Source organism: Chenopodium quinoa, unplaced genomic scaffold, assembly GCF_001683475.1.
Source record: "Chenopodium quinoa cultivar QQ74 unplaced genomic scaffold, ASM168347v1, whole genome shotgun sequence".
Taxonomy (NCBI): Eukaryota; Viridiplantae; Streptophyta; class Magnoliopsida; order Caryophyllales; family Amaranthaceae; genus Chenopodium; species Chenopodium quinoa.
In genome coordinates this window covers 1-15,727 of record NW_018745330.1, presented here as the reverse complement: position 1 = coordinate 15,727, position 15,727 = coordinate 1, and the positions used below count along the sequence as shown (strand labels likewise).

Below are 15,727 nucleotides of genomic sequence, written 5' to 3'. Positions count from 1 at the left end.
CCGACCCTAACCCACTAACCCACCCTTCGACCCACCCTAACTCACTAACCCACCTTGACCCGTCTAACCCACGAACCTAGCTCGACCCACCCATGACCCGTCTAACCCACAAACCCAGCTCGACCCACCCACGATCCGTCTAACCCACAAACCCAGCTCGACCCACCCACGACTCGTCTAACCCACGAACCTAACCCTGGTGTGTCCAACTTCTCCGACCCAACCCACGACCCGGCCCACCCTACCCTACGTGTGTCGTGCCGTGTGTCATGAAACCCCAACCCGCGACCCACCTAACCCTAACCCAGCTCGCACGACTCGCACGGTGGACACCTCTAGTTGACGTAAGAAGATGACCACAAAATAAATATTTAAGAGTAGGTTTTAATTGTATTTATTTTTTTTTTATTTGAAAGGTACACGGTACTAGTAATTTCTCTATCTCAGAGAAAGTTTAATAGTATTTAATGGTGTCATCTTCTCATGCGAATTATTACAATTATATATAAATATATTTTTTTTTGACAAGAAGAACTAACAAGCTAAAGAGAAAACAAACCAAAGGCAAAAAAACAAACTTAAAAGGACCAAAACAGCAAGTGACGCTAACGAGCCCGAATTGTCAACCAATGAGTAGGACCAACCCATTGACGTGAAACCTTCTAGATGTCGCAAACTAAAAATCAACTGAAATTATTAGTCAATATGGATGAGCTTCGTTTGATATTTTGGTCTTTAGTGTTAAGCTCATGAGAAAACTCACATGTGAGTGATGTGTTGTTTCACATTAGTTTAGTTTATAAGTAAGAGTTTGTATGTAGAAGTGTATCCCATATTGAAGAAATAAGAAAGTTGTGTTCACTTTATAAGGCTAAGGGGCTACTCCCCTCATTACCATATGCTTTTGAGGTGGAACCTTCTAGGTCGTATAAAATGGACAGTTGTGTCGGATGTGGCTCAGACCCGTTTATCATTTAGGCTTAACTGAAATTCAACCCTTGGATGATTGAAATGATTAAACTGAAAATCAACGGAGTAATATAGTAAGATCCCAAAAGCATAAGAACAAAATCCTCTTTTTTTTTTTTCTTTTTTTATTTTTTATTTTTTTATAATTGATGGGTTTAGAATATAATAATTAATTCGTAATATACTTTATGTTTGTAAGTTTGTGTCACATCTTCATCTCAAAAACTTATGGAGTACGTATATGCAAGGATGCACGGACACGCCAAAAATCTGAAGAGTCCGAGTCGACACGCGTGTCGGACACGGACACGGATGAGACACGGGGCGACACGTGTCCGACACGCAGAAAACCGTGTCCGATTTTTTTTAACCGTTTTTGATTTTTGGACACGGGCCGTTTTGGTATGGACACGCGAAATACCTAAATTCCTATGCTTTGCCTCTCTACCTCTTTCCAAGTTTCCAGTTCTCAAACTCTCAATCCTCTCATCCTCTCAAGTCTCAACTGAACCCCTTGTTGCTCACTTGCTCAGTCGCCGACTTGTAGGTCTCACCGTACCGCCGACTTGCTGTCTCCGTCACCGCCACTCGCCTCCTTGCCGGTTGTCAGGGTTGTTGGCCTGGCCCTTGCTGCTCGTGGCCTTCATCTCTCATTGTTGCGGGGGTTGCTGGAGTTGCTGGCCTGGCCCTTGCTGTTCGCCTGCTCGTCCTCAGCCACCACCTATCACTCCACCGCCCACCTTGTCGCCCGTCGTCCGTGTCAGCCACCAGGTATGGTTCTTCTCTACTTTTTTTTTTTAAATTCAATTAAAGTTCTGAATATGCATCCTTGGATGTCGAGAAGTGAGAGAATGTCGGTGAGAATGGAGTTTGGGAGAGAACTTAATCGGTCTTCATTTTCTGAGTCTCCGCCATTGTTGTCTTTAATGGAGCTCAATTTCAGCCTTTTCGTGCTTATTTCTTGGTGTTCTGCCATTCAACAATTGAGCTCCATTGTTATCTTTACTGGAGCTCAATTTCTGCCATTCAACAATTGCTGTGATTCTGAAGTGAATTCGAGTAATGCTAATTTGGGGAATTTTTTAGGGTTTTAATCAGTGTAAGTGTGTAAGAACTTCTGATTTTCTGAAATTCAATTGCTTCAATAATTCAATTTGTTGTTCGTCGTCAGCAAGACAACCACCGCCCACCACCGTGTTTTGACAGTTTTGTTGATTACTTGATGAGATGTTTGATTTTGTGTTATGTTTCTAGTTTTGTTTGATTACTTGAAGAGTACTATTAAGACATGTCTGGTTTGATGGTTTCTTGATATGTATCCGACTATGTCCGTACACTTTGTTCATTTACTTGTTTAATTAAAATTGTGTGTTTTGAGGCTAATTATTTAGTGTTTTATTGAATTAGTTGTCAAATTCTCGTTTTTTTTAATATATTATATGCCTTGTTATACGCCGTACCCGTGTCCCCTATTTTAGGATTGCCGTTTTCCCGTGTCCGTATCGTGTCCGTGTCCGTATCCGTTTCCGTGCATCCTAGCGTATATGTGCAAATCAATGTTATGATAATTGTGAAACATAGGGAATATGGTTTATTAATAACTAGCCCGGCCCATAAATAGGATAACAACTTTGTGCCTATAAGCCAGATTGATTGATTACTTGTAGTCTGTTCATCTTCTTTTCTTGGTTATTTATTGTCGAGCTGTCATGTTCTTGTCCTTCTTGACCAAATGAAAAGGAAAAAAAAAAATCTTCATGTCTAGCTGTAATACAAGGAAAATAGGTGGTTATTCATTGTCAAATTGTCATGTTTTGTCCTTCTTGACCAAATGAACACAAAAAAAAAATTCTTCATGTCATACAAGGACCAATAATGGATCACGACTTCACGAGTCAAGTTAAGGGAACGAAATTACCTTGATCAATTGATCATGTAGTACTCTAAACGCTAGGACGTAGTAGTCTAGTAGACAATTATTACTCCGTAGTATTATTCCTACAATAACTTTTTGAAAAACAAATTGACTCAGGGTTTATTTACATGAAATAAATTGGAGCTGAACTAAATAGAGGTGAAATGAATATTTTATGAGAAAAGGAAATTAGGAGTTGAATTGAACTGAACTGAACTGAACTGATTGGAGCTGAACTAAAATTAAGCTGAAGTGAACAGACCTTAAGTATAGTCGTCTTTGTATAATTTATTAGTGATAACTTTGAGCTCAAATCGAAACTACTTCGCAAAGATAACAAAAAGTCACTCCATATTTCTTAGGAAAATTTCACAAGAATAATCCAACCTTTGCCTCGTTCTCCCAAAATAACCCAACCTTTTGATTAACCCTGAATAATCCTAAGTTTACTACTTATTTTCTCCTAGAAACCCTAGCAGGTCATCCAACCCTTTACTACCGGTTACCATCCACGTGGCACTTCCTTATTGGCCAATTTTTATTTTTTAAATTTTTTCTAAAAAAAATTGAAAACTGGAAAAAAAAAAAATTAAGATTTTTATCTCCTTCCCCTTCTTGTTGGTTTCTCTCGCTCTCCTTTCCCAACCTCCATTATCACCCACCAACACCACTCAACACACCATCCATAACCACCACCAACACCTACCACAACCTTAAACAATCACCACTCAATATAACAAATTAACAACCACGAACAACCCAGAACTAACACAACCGCGAACAAACCCACATCATCAACGACTTACAACCACGGACAACCCTCGACAGCGCGCCGCAATCAACACCAACCAATAATAACCCCTGCTTATTCCAGCCCATGATTGAAGACACATGCCCAATTTAGCTCCAAATTCAATTGAAAGAGAGAGAAGAGAAGAAATATTAAGGTTTGAAGGGGAGGTGTCTGTAGTAAGAGGAGTTTGATAAGGGAGGGGAAGGGGTAACGAGAAGGTTTAGGGAGGTGAATTTGGGATTTCGGGCTGGGTAGATGGGATTGGGGTTGGGGTTTCGGGGTATGGGTGGGGCTGGTGGTTTCAGCTAGGTGGGGTTGGTGGTTTTGAGTGTGGGTAGGAGTGGGGAAAGGGTTTTAGGTCTGGGTTTGGGTGGGGTATGTGGAGGCGGAGATCATGGTGGCGCAGGTTGTGGTGGCTGAAGTTTAGGTGGTGGCTAAACCTATAATGGAGTTGAAGAAGAGAGAAGGAAGAAGGAGGGAAAAAATAAAATAAAAAAATAACAATTTACCTGAAGTTCAGGTAACCAGTCAAATAGAATTGGTGTAAGAGAATAAGTAGTAAACTTAGGATTATTCTAGGTTAATCAAAAGGTTGAATTATTTTAGGAGAACGAGACAAAGGTTGGTTTATTCTTGTGAAATTTTCCTATTTCTTAACTATTTATACAAAAGAACCAAGAAAATGATACTCAAATCACTGTATTCTAAAATTAGTGGATTGCTAAACATCGCCCGCAAATCTCCACATAAAGCCCACAAATCTATATTGAATTTACCTTATTGCCCTAAACCTAAAATAAAAAAATCTAACCCATACCCACACTCTAATCACCCGAAAATACGGCAATGTTGAGGCGGCAAGGCAAGGACTTGGCGGCCACAGCGGCGGAGGGAAGGACGGCTCACGGTGGCAGGGTTTTTTTTAAAAAAAAAATTTTAAAAAAAACCAGAAGAGGTGGGGCGCCTGGCCAGGACGCCCAGCCCCTGGTGGTGGCGTCTGCTCCGGCCGCCGGAACCAGGGGGCTGGCGTCTGACCTGGACGCCTAGCCACGGTTGTGGCGTTTTCCAGAGGCGCCACCGCCGTGGCTGGGCGTCCAGGTCAGACGCCAGCCCCCTGGTCCCGGCGGCCGGAGCAGACGCCACCACCAGGGGATGGGCGTCCTGGCCAGGCGCCCTACCACTTTTTTTTTTTTTTTTTGTCTAATATTTTTTTTTTTGGAAAATCAGAATTCTTTTGTTAATGTTTAATATTTTTGTTTTATGTGTTAATGTTTTTATTTCTAATGTATATATTTTTTTTTAAATCAGAATTTTTTGTGTTAATGTTTAATTAAAAAAACAAAAACTTTAAATAAAATTTTAAAAAAATTACAAAAAGTTTAAATAAAATTACAAAAAAAAAAAAAATTACAAAAAGTAGGGGTGGCGTCTGGCCAGGACGCCACAGCCATGGTGGCGGCGTCTGGCCAGGACGCCACAGCCATGGTGGCGGCGTCCTGACCAGACGCCACCCCTACTTTTCGTAATTTTTCCCCCGGATTATCTCGCTTTCCGGCGACGATGACAACTCTTCGGTGTCCCTCGGCGATCCACTCCAGCTCCACATTCTTCGTGAGAGTGAATTACGGTTTCGGTAAAAATTAGAAAAAGGGCAAAAGAGTCAAAGTAAAAATATTTGTGGGCTTTATGTGGAGATTTGCGGGCGACGTTTAACAAATCCCTAAAATTAAGCTTTAGGAAATCTATTTCAAATAAATAGCGTCGTGACAAGGCTAAACTCACGATAATACATCAATCGATTTCACCTGTTTATCTAAATAATTTAGTTGTCATAAGTAACATGGTTTAATATATACTTCCGCTAATTTTTTTTTTAGTTGCAACATTTATGTATGTCGATGCATGATTTTAATCGTTAACTAGTGTGTAGCTCGGGCGATGCCCCGGGTCTATACGTTAAATATTCTCTGCTTTGTATTATACTAATCTTAAATACTTTTTTTTGAAAAAATAATCTTAAATACTTTTGTTATAGAGTTAGTTGAAGAAAATAATTTGCACAAAAAAAATAAAAAAATACACGCGTGCCATACATTACGTATATTTAAGAAGAATAAATAAACAAACATGCTAGATAGCAAGGATGGTATGCCTTCTTATTTATTTTCTAATGACCCGAGTTAAATCCTTGATATGGCAGATATCACATTATTATATATTTGCTTAAGTATAAATCATCAAAACTAGTTAAAGTAAAACACATAAATAGTGTAAAAGTCAAACTGTTACAATTATACTTCGTAATAAAAACGAAGAAAAAACTATTCACTTGACAATTAATTATGGGTATCCCTTCGATACCTTCTAGGATCATCTTAAGCTCCATTACCTAGGGTGCAACTCTGTTATCGAAACATTATTGATTGAACCTCCCTCTGATCTTACACTCGACTTAGTCGTAGTACTGCACTCCAAGAGCATATCAGGTAGATTTTGTCCCTTGGTACAAAATGCAGGCTGCGCTGGTACTTGAAGTGTAACAGAATCACTACTCAACATAAGATCGACTGCAGACATTGTTGGCCTGTCTGCAGGGTCGTCTTGGACACACAACAAGCCGATGTGGATGCATCTTAATATCTCGGTACTAGAACCGGGTTGTATTACCGGATCTACTAGATTAGAAGCATTGCCTTCAGTCCAATTTCTCCAAGCCTATTATAAACCAATGTTTCAAATGCCATTTATGAATTTTTGTAACATTGTGAAAGAAAGTTATCAAAATATGTCAAATTTTTATAAGGTAACTTACAAAGCTTAAGAGGTTTTCTTGATTGTCCTCATCGTAAAAAAATGAAGTAATCCTTTGCCCGCTTACTATCTCTAGGACGAGTACACCAAAGCTGTAGACGTCTGACTTTACTGATACTTGACGTTCAAGAGCATACTCAGGTGAAATGTAACCTCTGCAAAAACAATATATTTTATTTCTTGTACAAAGAAATAAAAAAAACATAAGCCAATAATATATTGTAGGTAGAAGTGGAAGAATTTGGATGCTTACAAGGTACCGACAATTTTGCTAGCCTGTGTTTGATTTTGATCGAAGTTAAATAGCCTTGCCATACCAAAATCTGCGATCTTAGGATAGAAATCCTCGTCTAAGAGAATATTAGCTGCTTTGAGGTCGCGATGTATGATTTTTAATCTAGAATTTTCATGGAGGTACAAGATCCTCTAGCAACGCCATTGATGATTTTGTAACGTGTTTCCCATTGCATAGATTGACGACTTAATGGATCTGCATTTGATTACGTGTAACAGAATTTTGGACAATCTGAACGATGATCAATAAAAATCAATTCCCTTAGAGCGAGGTATCAAATCTGATAGAGTATAAATTATATTCGTGGACCTCAACCATCAGCTTAAACGTTTGGTTGAGTTGGTCCATTAACATGGTATCGGAGCCAGCATGACACAAAGGTCTTACCATCATACTGTCAGAAGTTTTTTCACTCACCAAATATAAACTTATCAAGGCTTCTATTAGCAACGAGCTCGTAGACGAGAATCATTTCTTTTCTATGTAAGCAAAATCCCAAAAGTCTCACCAAATTTCTATGGTGAAGCTTTGCTAATATCAGTACTTCATTTTTAAACTCTGCATCGCCCTGCCCTGAGTTCGTTACAAGTTTTTTTTACTGCTATCTCTTGTCCATCAGGAAGTACACCCTGAAAAATGGATTAGGAAATTAAAAAAAAGATGGCTTATTTGTACTCATACTATCTTCCTAGTTGTTTGATTGAATTAGTACCTTATAAACAGAGCCAAATCCGCCTTCTCCGAGCTTATATTCCTCAGAAAAGTTCTGTGTTGCCTGCTTCATAGCTCCAAGACTAAATTGTAACGATTTTATGTCCTCAATTTCATCTTCTGCACTTACCACCATTAACAAAATTAGCAACATTATTATATACAAGAAGCAAATTACATAAAAGAAAGCTGTAAATTAGACCAAAAATCTTACTGCTGAATTTCACCATCCAAGATTTCCTCAATTTTCTTTTCTTTAATAAGACTCTGAAGATGATACTTGTAGCAAGTAACATTGTTGATACACCAAGTGCAATGGAAACAATACCGACTATACGAGTCTTTTTACTTTTTCGACCTATCATTAATCATATAATCCATAATTGTTAATTAGTCCAAAATACTTAACTAAGTATTTCAAGCACAATCAAAGAACAATTGAGGTATGAATTATTATGTGTTCGATATTACCTGAAGTAGTAGCATTATTTGATGGACTGATGTTGAGTGACGACGTAGGCAGGGGATCATTAGGCACATCCCCATAGAAGGAATTGTTATCATACTGAACAAAGCAATTCGGTAAAACAAGCAGAGCTCCAGAGGCCGTGTAATCTGACTGAACACAACACGAAGGGAAATAATCAATTAACTTTTGACTACACTGCATACAACTTCCCTTTGACAAATCTGGTGTGCACTGCACAAGACCATACAAACTCTGACCACCTGATGTATTAGCCTTGTCTGCAGCATACTTCATCTCTGAGTTACCGAAACCAGCTCGATTCTTCAACGATTGCATCAGCAAAGACAGTGCATCACTGAAACCACGAGTATTCATAACAGGTGAACTATCTGCATACAACCATGTGTCTACCACATTTTGTACTTCCCCATAAATCGAACGGTTTGAGAGAAATACTGAGCAATATCCACTATACCCAAATCCTTCCATTTGGTTAGGACAAACGGTATTAATGAGAAAAATAGCCGAGTTTTTAATACGATTCCGGCATGTATTAACAGGGACATCACCCTGCATAGGGCTAATGAACTCACTTTGTCCGGTTCGTGTCCTGCTGTCATATTGTAAAACCCGTAGGTGATTCGAGTGTCCGTCGATAAAGAGTTTAGGACTGCTTCAAGGTTGGATTGGTAAGTGTTGTTTGGTGCGTAAGTCGTGTCGCTGCACCGCTGCCTGAGGAACAGGCTCTGAGCTGAGACAAACTTGGGCATGGTAGAAGAAATTATGAGACTGAGTACTAACAAGTAAACATTTGAAGACTCCATATTACCATTAATTTTGTTTGTTAATTTGGAGTTGCTAAAAGGTTGAAGAAAGGGAGATAGTACAAAGTGGGAGAAGGAAAAAAAGAAAGGTGATAAGCTGATAACAATTTTGGTTAACAAACTAGTCAATGAGATAGAAAAGTTGGTTACAAATATTTTTTTTCAAGACTATACTAATTAGGGGTGTAAATGAGCTGAACCGAGCCGAGTACTACCTTGTTCATGTTCAAGTTCAATTAACTTAGGCGAGTCTGAGCAAGATCCCGAGCTTTCAAGCAAGCTCAAAAAATATGTTCAAGCTCGTTCTTTTAGTACACTATATGTTCGCAAACGGTTCGTGATAAATGAGCGTTTCATGCATGATTTCAGCAATAAACGAGCTTTTCTAATAAAAGCTTTGTACTTTGACATTTGAAAATCTCAAAAAATAGCATAATAATTAAATCCTAATTATAAACCTAAGAATTAAATATTAATTATTAAAAAACTTAAAAATTAAATTTACAATAGTAATAAGGAAAGATCCTTTTCCTATTCTCTGCCTGTCATCATTCTGCTAGCTGTAATAATTGTGTTCTGTCACAGTGTTGTAGGAATGTTTGTGAGCCGTTGCAGTCTTGTTTTCAGTGCAATGATTAAGATTAGGTGATTTTGTTAATTTTGTTCTTTTGTGACTATAAGTTATGTTGGGCTGCCCTCTCTGTAAGCTCAAGCAGAGCAGATAATTTCTTAACCTAATATCATCTCTTCTTCCTTCTTCTCTATTTCTTTTCTCTCTATTTGTTGTCCTCTTGCACCAGACATATTTAACTCATCATGGTATCAGAGCCATTGGTGCAAAATCAGGATTTTTAAAACCTTCAATCTGCTCAACATTTTCAGCTCTAAATCAATCTTGGTGCTGTAAAAATCAAAGTCTTTTTCTCTCTTTTTCTCATAAAAAGCAAAGCTTTTAAACAATGGAAACAGATGCAAACAGTGTGCTTTATTTGCACCCAAATGATGGCTCATACTCAATCTCAGTGGATAAACTTACTGGGGCTAGTGACTACAGATCCTGGAGAAGATCCATGGAAATTGCTCTCACATCAAAAAAGAAGATTGGCTTTGTTTTGGGCACAGTCATTCGATCTACTTATGCTGCAGATGCTATGAAAGCAGATCAATGGGACACTTGCAACTCTATGGTAATATCTTGGATCCATGCTTGTCTTTCAGATACTATTAAAAAATATGTGCTTTATGTCAATACTGCTAGAGAAACATGGGTTCAACTTGAAAAAAGATCTATGGCAAATGGATCTAGGAAATATAAGTTGAACAAAGATCTTTATCAACTGAAACAGAACAGTAATACCATTAATGAATATTACACTGCTATTTCTAGCTTATGGGAAGAACTAGATTCCATGAATGCCTTGCCTGTTATTAGTGAAATGTCTGCTGAGGTGAGAACCTTGTTGAATACAGTAGCTAGAAACCAGGAAGAGAGTCGTTGATTCCAGTTTTTGAATGGTCTTGATGATCATTATGCTGCAATGAGAAGCCAAATGCTCATGCTCACTCCTCTTCCCACAGTAGAGTCTGCCTGTTCTATGCTACAACAAGAAGAAAGTCAGAGGGAAGTTCTGATTTCTAAGGTTGACACTGATATATCTGCAATGTACAGCAGACAGATTCCTGCAAAACCAACTGTAACTTGCTCTCACTGTGGTGGGAAAGGTCATAACCAAAGCAAGTGTTGGTATCTCCATGGTTTCCCAAAGAAACAGGACAAGCCAAGATTAAATCCTGTCAATACAGGAAATAAGGAAAGATCCTTTAGCCAATCTTGGAACAACAACAAATTCAAGCCTAAAATGGCTGCTGCAGCTCAGTTATCTACTGCACAGGGAGGTAACATAACCCTAACCTCTCAACAATTTGAACAACTTCTCAAACACATTCCATCTTCCAGCACAGCAAAGGGAAGTGAAACTGATGAGGAATTAGACAATAGTTTCTCAGGAATGGTGTCCTATAACCATGCTGAATCTGTCTTTAATGGATGGATAATTGACTCTGGGGCTTCAGATCACATGACATATGATCTGAGCAAATTCACAGATCCTGAACCAGCTGTTGCTCTACCTAAAATAACTCTGCCTACAGGTGACTCAGCATCTATCTCTCACACTGGTAATGTGAACTTGTGTAACTCTTTGAATCTACATAATGTACTCTGTGTACCAAAGTTCAGATATAATCTTTTGTCAGTACCAAAACTGATCAAAGACTCACAGTGTGAGGTGAGTTTCTATGGTACACACTGTGTAATCAGAGACATTCTCACAAAGAAAATCAAGGGAGTTGGAAAAGTCAAAAATGGCCTTTATTACTTGGTCAATCAACCCTTGGGAGCAGATTTGTTGACTAAAGAACAAAATATTCATACATGTCTTGCAGCACAAAATGAACCAGTTCATGTACCTTTTGATGTCTGGCATCATAAACTGGGGCATGCTTATGTTAAAAAATTACATCACATTCCCTGTGTAAAGAAGACTATCAAGGAGAATAGCTAGATATGTGTAACCTGTCCAATGGCTAAATTTACAAAGCTGCCATATCAGTTGAGTGAGTCTCATGCTGCAGAACCTTTTGAATTGATTCACATGGATATCTGGGGGCCATATAAGGTCTGCACTAGAGAAAAGTACATATATTTTCTCACCATAGTTGATGACTACTCCAGAAATACTTGGGTGTACTTGCTTCAGCACAAATCTGACTCCTTAAATCAACTGAAATCCTTCTCAGCATATGTCAAAACTCATTTTAACTCCAAAATAAAAATTTTGAGATCTGACAATGCCTTGGAGTTTCATGACAAACCCTATCAAGAGTTCTTTGCTGAGTTGGGCATAATACATCAAACTTCTTGTGTGGACAAACCACAACAAATTGCAAGAGCTGAAAGAAAACACAGGCATCTTCTTGAAATATCAAGGGCTATAAGATTTCAAGCTGGTTTGGCATTGACTTATTGGGGTGAATGTGTGATGACTGTTGTTCACATCATTAACAGACTAACTACCCAATTTTGAAGAACAAAACTCCATATGAGATGCTGTTTAAAACCAGACCCAAATATGATTACATAAAAGTTTTTGGGTGTTTGGTATTTGCTGCCAACCAATCCTTGATCAAGGACAAGTTTGAGCCTAGAGGAATCCCTTGTGTCTTCCTTGGTTACCCAGCCACACAAAAAGGTTACAGATTGCTTGACTTGAAAACAAAGAAAATATTTGTTTCAAGAGATGTGAGTTTTCATGAAACCATATTTCCTTTCCAAGTTCAATCCCTAGACAAATACATGAAACCTTTTCCAAATTTTCTGAACCGAAACCAAGCTACAAACTTACCTATAAACTCTTTTGATGGTGAGCATGACCATACTACTGTAGAAAATGAAACAAACAATGCTGAAACACCTCAATCCATTGCCCATACTGACCCAAACTGTAGACACCCATTTGTGTCTCCCCAAAACCAAACCCGATGATGAGTACCTTTCGCTCGAATCATAATCGAATGAAGTGAAAGTGTGGAAAGTTTAGTGTTGCGGATAGTTTTAATTTCTTTTCTCTTCTCTCTGTTTTTTGAAAACTTATTTTAAGAAAACAGCCAATCCAGTTTGGTTGATCCATGATATGGGTCCGATAGTAGTGTAGTTGGATAAGGCTTGAAAAGAGCTTTCCAACGATATATTATAAGCCCAATTCCGATGAATATTTGAAAATTTTACCCTACAACCCTAGTGTAGGGTGTGTTCCCTACACCCCCCCTTAAGCTACGTCGTTTTGTAGCTGGGGTGGAGTTCTCATGTGCAGCTTCATTTGCCATTCTTTCCTTTTTTTTTTCTTCCTCTTTTTTCCTTTTTTCTTTGTTTCTTATTATTCAAGCTATGTATATATATGATTTTACACCCTATTTTTTCTCTCTCTTCAATTGATTAACCTCTATTTTTGATCTACATTTTCTCTCGTTATTTCATTTTCTTCATTTGATTTTTTTTACGAATTTGATAATTGTTACCGATCATCAATGGCGAATTCTGCATCTGGAGATTGCGTTGATTTTGATCGTGATTGCGAGCGTGTGTTTTCCTTCTGGAGTTCGTTTGGTTGATTCGTTGCTTCAACAAAGTGAGTAATTGTGATCATAATTTTGCAATTTTTAATCATCTCTACTTTGTTCTGTTATAATGTTCTGTTTATTTGAACTTAATTTATGTATTATTATTCATCTTCGATTTTTGAATTTACTACTTTGATTACATTATAATGATTATGTAATTCGATTGTTATACTTTGTATGAACATTTTGTTGCTTTGTTTGTTTTCTCTGTGTTTTAGAATTGTGTGTTTTTGTTGTATATTTTTTAGATTAATTTTATACTTTCAATTAATCATTTATGTTTTCTTATTTGTAGTTATTAATTTGTTTATGTTCAGTCTCAAAGTCATTTTTTATCATTTATTTTTACATTTTTATATCGATATTATGTGTAGTGGTAAATAATGAAGATACTGTTTAAAATATTATGTGTTGAAATTTTTGCAATTGATCATGTGTTGTTTTAATATTGAACATTTTACTTATTTTTTATTGTTCATTCATGAAACTCTTTATGATCATTTATAATTGTATATTAAAACTTTGTGCAGTGGAAAAAAAGTATGATATTGTTTATTTAGAAGCAGAAAAGTCTGAATTAAAGGATAAAGAATTTAAATCTGAAGATGAAGCTTTTGAAGCGTATAATGAATATGCTTTTAGGAAAGGTTTTGGAATTCGAATTAGGAAGAGTAAGAGAAGAAGAGATGATTCTTTTTTGATGAAAAGATTTGTTTGTTGTAATGAGGGATTCAAAGATAATAAGTGTAAGAATAAAAGGATTTATGAGAAGTTGGATCATCGAACTGGTTGTTTAGCTTTTTTGCAGTTTCATATTGATCATTTAGGGGTCTATACATGTACAAGACATGAAATGGTTCATAATCATGCTATGATTCCTCCTGAAAAAAGGCATTTGATAAGGTCTCAAAGGGATGTAAATAAAGAGCAACTTCTTTTCATTTCAACAATGAAATTGAGCGGAGTCAAAGTTACTGATTCTTTGAGGGTTCTAAAGAAGGAGGTTGGTGGATCTCCTAATCTTTCTTTTACTGCTTCTGATGCGTATAATGCATTGTCATCTGAAAAAGCTGCCCAAATTGAAGGATGTGATAGTAACCAATTGATGAAATATTTTTGCTAAGAGACATGTGGATAAGGCAGATTTTTATTATGATTTTGAACAAGATGATAGTGGTGCTTTAGTTAGTTTTTTTTGGCGTTATGGTAGGATGATGAGAGATTATCATTACTTTGGAGATTTGCTGGTTTTTATACAACTTATAGAACTAATATATATGGAATGATATGTGCTCCATTTGTTGGGATGAACCAACATGGTAACAAATGTCATGTTTGGTATGGGTTTTTATTCTTAATGAGCGCACCAAGTCTTTTGATTGGTTTTTTGACACATTTTTGCACTCAATGGGAAGGAAAAGTCCCATTACAATTATGACTGATCAAGCACAAGCAATTGCAGCGGGTATAAGAAACATTTTTCCTTCAACTGTTCATCATCGTTTATGTGTATGGCATCTTGAACAAAATTCTAAGAAACACATTGAAGCATTGAGAGCTTTGGAAGGCTTTACAGATTTTTTTGGATATCTTTTGAAGTATTGTGAAACTCCTGCTGAATTTGAGTATTTCTGGAAAAGGTAAATTATTGTTTTATGTATTTATTTTTTATTTTTATTATGTTATAAATTTGATTATTATGTGTTATAGATATGAACATTTAGTGTTTTTATATATGATCATACAGTTTTTTCTTTTTTTTTTTGTATGTTATCATAATATTAATTAGTGTCCATATTGTTTATGATCATTATTCTTTATACAAATGTACATATTTTTAATTTATATTTTGTTCATTTTTCAATTAATATATGATCATTTCTGTTATACAGGATGTGTGATAAATACAAATGTGAAAATGATGATTAGTTATATGATTTGTATAAAATAAAGGAAATGTGGTGTCCTGCTTATTCTAAGAAGTATTGGTCTGGTGGTATTATTCCTCTCAACGTAGTGAAACTACTAATAAGTCAGTTTCACAACGTCTTAATAAGACTCAAGGTTTATGTGATTTTTATCATGTTTTTCTTGATGTCGTTTCTGAGTGGAGAAGTAAGGAAGGTGGAAGAGATTATAATACTTTGAGGGGTAATAGGCACCTAGCTTTTGCTAATATTGGTATATTAGTTCATGCAGAGATCATTGTACACTATTCAAGCTTATTATGTGCTTTTTGAAGAGGAGTTCATTAGGGGGACAGCTTATGATCATGTTTGATAATGGTTTGCGTTTTCCAGAATATTCATATCTTCTTTGGAGGCCTGGGAAGGATATAATTAAGCATGAAGTTGTTTTTAATAAGGAAACACATGCAGTTTGTTGCACATGCATGCACTTTAGTGAGACTGGTTTACTTTGTTCTCATTCTCTTCGAGTATATCATTTGCATTGTGTGCGTAATATTCCACAAGAGTATATAATGAAACGATGGACAAAGGCTGCCATGTGTAGTCATGGTATTGAAGAACCTACTTTGAGGACAAATGTTGTGGCTACTAGTGTTTGGAGGTCACAAACAATCAGAAAGTTCGTGAAGTTGATAACAAGTTGTCAGAATTCTTTGAATGCAAGGGCAGAGGTTGAGTGTTATTTCAATCTGTTAAAAGAAAAGGTTGAGAGCGTATCAGGTGTAATTGACTTTAGTGAACCTATTAAAGAGGTTGAAATTGTTGATCTTGAGATCAAGAATCCTCCAAAA

General features: G+C 36.9%; 1 pseudogene; it reads right to left on the bottom strand.

Annotated features, from left to right (window-relative positions):
- Positions 1-6,055: 6,055 nt before the first annotated feature.
- LOC110712766 lies at positions 6,056-8,787 on the bottom strand (annotated as a pseudogene).
- Between the last annotated feature and the right edge of the window lie 6,940 nt (positions 8,788-15,727).